Source organism: Sus scrofa, chromosome 6 (genome assembly GCF_054392235.1).
Source record: "Sus scrofa isolate SSC_HxYL_T2T_F1_AM1 chromosome 6, Sscrofa_HxYL_maternal_Yorkshire_Landrace_v2.0, whole genome shotgun sequence".
NCBI classification, from domain to species: domain Eukaryota; kingdom Metazoa; phylum Chordata; class Mammalia; order Artiodactyla; family Suidae; genus Sus; species Sus scrofa.
Window position 1 is genome coordinate 92,498,991 of NC_139388.1, and position 6,424 is coordinate 92,505,414.

Below are 6,424 nucleotides of genomic sequence, written 5' to 3' on the forward strand. Positions count from 1 at the left end.
AGTGAATCTGAGGGGCCAAACATAAATCCCTGGCTGCCAGGGGACCTGGGAGCTTACTGGATGGGGGGTACTGACTCACTCTATCCATCAGATACAGTATTGTGATACATGTGTTCTCTTCTATCTTTTTGACTGAATGCGATGAGTTCTAGGAGAGGAGGTTCTATTAACTTTTGTGACTGTCCACTGGCTAGGAACAGTGTAGGGGCTGGTTAAATCTTTGCTGTATGAATTGGTTAAATGTGTCTCTGCTTATTACCTGTGTATCTTTTAGGATACTTTTAGTTATTTCCAACAGAAAGCCCAATTCAAATGCGTTAAAAAAATAAAGAGATTCTATTTGTTCATGTAAGTAAGAAAGTCAGAAGTAGGTCTGGCAGCAGGTGAGGCTTGATCAAGCTCTCCAACAATGTCACCAAGAGTCTAATTTCTTATCATCTCACTGGTCTGATTTCTCCAATGTTGGCTTCATTTTTTTCCCCCTTGATTTAATTTAGGTTTCTTCTGGCTGCTCTTGAAGTTCCCAGGCCAGGAGCTGAACCCACATCACTGCAGTGACAAGAGCCACAGCAGAGACATTGCTGGATCCTTAACCCACTGGGTCACCAGGAAACTCCCTCTTCTTAATTTTAAATTCAGGATTTTATGACTAAATCTATGTATTATATATTAACAAACACTATATAGCATATATGGCTCTACATAATAACTGCTGCCATTTAATGAGTAATATCTAAGCGTCAGTACTGTGTTATATAAGCTCTTTATATAACTTCTCATTAAATCCTCATATAACTCTGTTAAGTAGATATTATATACCTTTCTTATTTATTTATTTATGCTTTTGTCTTTTAGGACCACACCCTCAGCATGTGGTCCGGCAACACCAGATCCTTTAACCCACTCAGCAAGGCCAGGGATTGTACACAAGTCCTCATGGGTAGTAGTCAGTTTCGTTACTGCTGCACCACAGTGGGAACTGGAACATTCTCTTGGAGAGCTTAAAGAATATTTTGAATTATTCATCAGTGTTTTATCCATCTCCACTTACTCCTCACTAAGAGAGCTAACCAGAACAACTAATATTATTTTTTAATTAAAAAATTTTTTTATTACTCAAATGAATTTATCACATCTGTAGTTGTATAATGATCATAACAATCTGATTTCACAGGATTTCCATCCCACAGCCCAAGCACATCCCCCCACCTCCCCCCAAACTCTCTCCTCCGGAGACCATAAGTTTTTCAATGTCTGTGAGTCAGTATCTGTTCTGCAAAGAAGTTCAGTTTGTCCTTTTTTCAGATTCCACATGTCAGTGAAAGCATTGGATGTTGGTGTCTCATTGTATGGTTGACTTCACTTAGCATGATAGTTTCTAGGTCCATCCATGTTGCCTAAAATGCTGGTATTTCATTCTTTTTAATGGCTGAGTAATATTCCATGGTGTATATGTACCACATCTTCTTGATCCACTCCTCTGTCGATGGACATTTAGGTTGTTTCCAGGTCTTGGCTATTGAAAACAGTGCTGCAGTGAACATCGGAGTACATGTGTCTTTGCGAGTCGTGGTTTTCTCTGGGTAGATGCCCAGGAGTGGGATTGCTGCATCAAATGGTCGTTCTATGTTTAGTTTTCTGAGGAATCTCCATACTGCTTTCCACAGTGGTTGCACCAATTTACAATCCCACCAACAGTGTACTAGGGTTCCCTTTTCTCCACACCCTCTCCAGCACTTATTGTTTGTAGACTTTTGGATGATGGCTATTCTGGCTGGTGTAAGGTGGTACCTCATAGTGGTTTTGATTTGCATCTTTCTGATAATGAGTGATGTTGAACATCCTTTCATGTGTTTCTTGGCCATCTGTATGTCTTCTTTGGAGAACTGTCTGTTTAGATCTTCTGCCCATTTTTTGATAGGCTTGTTTGTGTTTTTGGTATGGAGCTGCAGAAGTTGTTTATAGATTTTGGAGATTAATCCCTTGTCAGTCAATTTGCTTGCAAAGATTTTCTCCCATTCTGTGGGTTGTCTTTTTGTGTTGTTTAGGGTTTCCTTGGCTGTGCAGAAACTCTGAAGTTTGACTAGGTCCCATTTGTTTATTTTTGTTTTTGTTGTCAATACTCTGATAGGTGGATCTGAGAAGATGTTGCTGTCGTTTATGTCAGAGAGTGTTTGGCCTATGTTTTCCTCTAGGAGTTTGATAGTGTCTGGTCTTATATCTAGGTCTTTAATCCACAGAACAGCTAATATTGTGTGTGTTCATTCATTCATTTATTCATCCTTTCAGCCAACAAGTACTTATTAAAGGCTGATGTGTACCCTCTAGGGAGGGTAACAGTGAACAAAGTAGATCCAAATTCCTGTCATCATGGGTTTTATTTTCTAGTGAAGCTAAACAGATGATTTCAAAATGTGAACTATATAGTATATTAAAAATTGGAGTTCCTGTCATGGCACAGTTGTTAACGAATCCGACTAGGAAACATGAGGTTGTGGGTTCAGTCCCTGGCCTTGCTCAGTGGGTTAAGAATCCAGCATTGCCATGAGCTGTGGTGGAGGTCACAGATGTGGCTTAGATCCCGAATTGCTGTGGCTCTGGCATAGGCTGGAGGCTACAGCTCCGATTAGACCCCTAGCCTGGGAACCTCCATATGCCGCAGGTGTGGCCCTAGAAAAGGCAAAAAGACAAAAAAAAAAAACACAAAAAAAACAAAAACAAAAACAACAACAAAAAACCCAAAAGGGACACATGCTTTGAAAAATAAATAAAAGAGGAATAATATAATAAATAATTAATTAAAAAATACTTAAAGTGTGTTCCTGTTGTGGTGCAGCAACAACGAATCTGACCAGTATCCACGAAGATGCAGGTTCAATCCCTGGCCTCACTTAGTGGATTAAGGATCCAGCATTGCCATGAGCTGTGGTGTAGGTCACAGATGTGGCTTGGATCTGGCTTTGCTGTGGCTGTGGTGTAGGCTGGTGGCTACAGCTCTTGATTTGACCTCCAGCCTGGGAACCTCCAAATGCTGTGGGTGTGGCCCTAAAAAAAAGACAAAAAAAAAAAAAATAGGATGGGAGTTCCCGTTGTGGCTCAGTGGTTAACGAATCTGACTAGGAATCATGAGGTTGTGGATCTAATCCCTGGCCTTGCTCAGTGGGTTAAGGATCCAGCGTTGCTGTGAGCTGTGGTGTAAGTCACAGATGCGGCTTGGATCTGGCGTTTCTGTGGCTCTGGTGTAGGCCAGCAGCTACAGTGCTGATTTGATCTCTAGCCTGGGAACCTCCACATGCTGCGAGTGAGGCCCTAGAAAAGACAAAAAGAAAAAAAAAGACTGTAAATAAATAAATAATAATAAAATGAATTTATAAAAACAAAACAAACAAAAAACAACAAACAACAACAACAAAACAGGATGGAGGGAGTTCCCATCGTGGCTCAGTGGTAACAATCCCGACTAGTATCCATGAGGACACAGGTTCGATCCCTGTCCTTACTCAGTGGGTTAAGGATCCAGCTTTGCTGTGAGCTGTGGTGCAGGTTGCAGACATGGCTCGGATCCCATGTTGCTGTGTCTGTGGTGTAGGCTGGCAGGTACATTTCTGATTCTACCCCTAGCCTGGGAACTTCCTTGTACTGTGGGTGCAGCCCCAAAAAGACCAAAAAAAAAAAAAAAAAAAGTGCAAAAACCCAGGATGGAAGGGGCAGGGCCAACCAGTGGTTCTTAATCTCTTTGGTGCCACGGGCCTCTGACAGTCTGGTGAGGCTTAAGGACCCCTTCTCCGAATGTTTTAAATGCACCAAATAAAATATATAAGACTACAAAGGTAACTAATTATATTAAAATAATTAATAAACAAACTTATGATAGAGTAATATATGTATTTTTATTACTATGTAACAAAATAAGATATTTTAAATATGGATAAGTCAAAGTTTTATTTTGAAATGACACACCATGAAATCTGCACTATGACACAAATGAACTTATCTACGAAAAAAGAAACAGACTCACAGACGTAGACAACAGACTTGTGGCTGCCAAGGAGGAAGGGGGAGGTGGAGGGACGGATCGGGAGTTTGGGATTAGCATATAGAATGGATAAACAATAAGGTCCTATTATACAGCACAGGGAACTGTATTTAATATCCTGTGATAAAGCCATCATGGAAAAGAATTCGAAAAAGAATATGTGTGTGTGTGTGTGTGTGTGTATAAATGAATCATTTTGCTATACACTAGAAATTAACACAACATTGTAAATCAACTACAATAAAATCAACTTTTGGAGTTCCTGTTGTGGCTCAGAGGGTTAAGAGCCCAACTAGTATCCATGAGGATGCAGGTTTGCTCCCTGGCCTCGCTCAGTGGGTTATCTGGCATTGTCACAAACTGCAGCATAGGTCGAAGATGTGGCTCAGATCTGGCATTGCTGCAGCTCTGGTTCGACCCCTAGCCCAGGAGCTATCATATGCCACAGGTGTGGCCTTAAAAATAAAAATAAAAATAGGTCGCGAGGTCGCGGGGTCAGGGTGGCCGGCGGGCGCTTGCTTCCCTGGCACCAGCTCGACCCGGCGCGCTTGCCCGCCGCCTCTCCCGAGGGCGCTTCCGACCCCTCGGTGTCCTCTGCGCCGCGGCCGCGTTCCCGACGGGGAAAGCGGCCTGCAGGACCCGCGGCCGGGTTCATCTCCGAGCCCCCAGCGGAAAGCGCATCCCGTGCCCGCGGTTCCCTTTCCGGGCCAACCCGCCGGCAGCGAACCGGCAGGAACCCGGCCTGGAGGCCTGCGTTCGGAGAACGCGCTACTCGGGTTTGTTGTGTGAGGACCTCGACAGAGTGATGTCAGGTGTGGACCCCGGCGGAAAGGTCCGTCCGCGGATCGCAGAGCCCCTTTCCCTCCACCTGGACCTGAGAGCAGCGGCTGCCGTGTTCAAACCAGCTTTAACTGTTAGAAACCTTGTTTGGACGAGGAGCGTGTTTTGTTCCGAGTTGACATCTACTTGCTCTAAGCTTCTTCTGTACCGTAAACTTTTGGGGGCCGTTCTGCTTCTTGGGGCCACACAGAAAGTCAAACTTTATTTCAGTGTTTGTAAGCGTCCTGTTGAAATTTCTTTTTCCAGTTAAAAGTAAGCCATGTTTTGGAGGGTTTTTTTTGTTTGTTTGTTTGTTTGTTTTTTGGTTTTTTGTCACTGCAACAGAAGCTCCACTGAAAAATGGGTTTCTTAACTTGGCATCTCTGCAGCTTGAGCTTGAGGAAGTGAATTAACAAGGTTTTTATTGTTTGAGAAAAAAAGTACCTTTGATTTCATTACCAAGGTCACAGTGAGTGCAGTTAAGGGCCTTTTTTACTCTAAGTGTTGTGTGGTTAACCTAGTGACTCACAAATAGAACACATTCACTAATGTTTCACTAAGGACTGGTGGTTGGGATTTAATGATTTTTCGACTTTTCTCTGGTGTGAAAGCAGTACCTGTTCATTAGAAGCTGTGCTTGAAGTAAATAAGCTCTGTGACAAAGACTGATATGAGGGAGTTACCGCTGTGGCACAAACAGGGTTGGCAGAGGCATCTTGGAAGGCTGGGAGGCAGGTAAAATCCCAAATTGGATTAAGGATTCTGCGTTGCTGCAGCTGTGGCTTAGATCAAGACTGCGGCTAAGATGTGACACCTGGCCATGCAGACTCCATATGCCACCAGGCACACACAAAAAAACTGAAATGGCATTTTGCAACGACATAGATGGATCTAGAGATCCATCATACTAAGGGAAGTAGGTCAGAAAGACAAATATATTACTTGGATGTGGAGGCTAAAATATGACGCGAATGAACCTTTCTATGACACAACAGACTTTGGTTCCAAGGGGGCCAGGGGTGGGGGGTGGGGGACGGATTGGGAATTTGGGGTTAGCAGATGCAAACTAATGTACTGAATGGATAAACAAGAAGGCCCTACTATACAGCAAAGGGAACTATATTCAATGGCCTGTGGTAAACCAAAATGGAAAAACATGTAAAAGAATATTTTAAAAACCTGAGTCACTTTGCTGTACAGCAGAGGTGAACACAACATTGTAAATCAACTATACTGCAATTAAAGATAATAAAAAATAAAAAAATAAAATAAACTTTTTATTTTATTTTTTAATTTTTTGATTTTTAGGGCCACACCCGCGGCATATGGAGGTTCTCAGGCTAGAGGACTAATCAGAGCCACAGCAGCACCAGATCCGAGCCACATCTGTGACCTCCACGACAGCTTATGGCAATGCCGGATCCTTAACCCACTGAGTGAGGCCAGGGATCAAACCCACAACCTCACGGTTCCTAATAGGATTTGTTTCTGCTGTCCACAATGGGAACTCCAAAAAAACTTTTTAAAAAGGAAGTTCCCAGGGTAGCTGTAGCTGCCGGCTACACCATG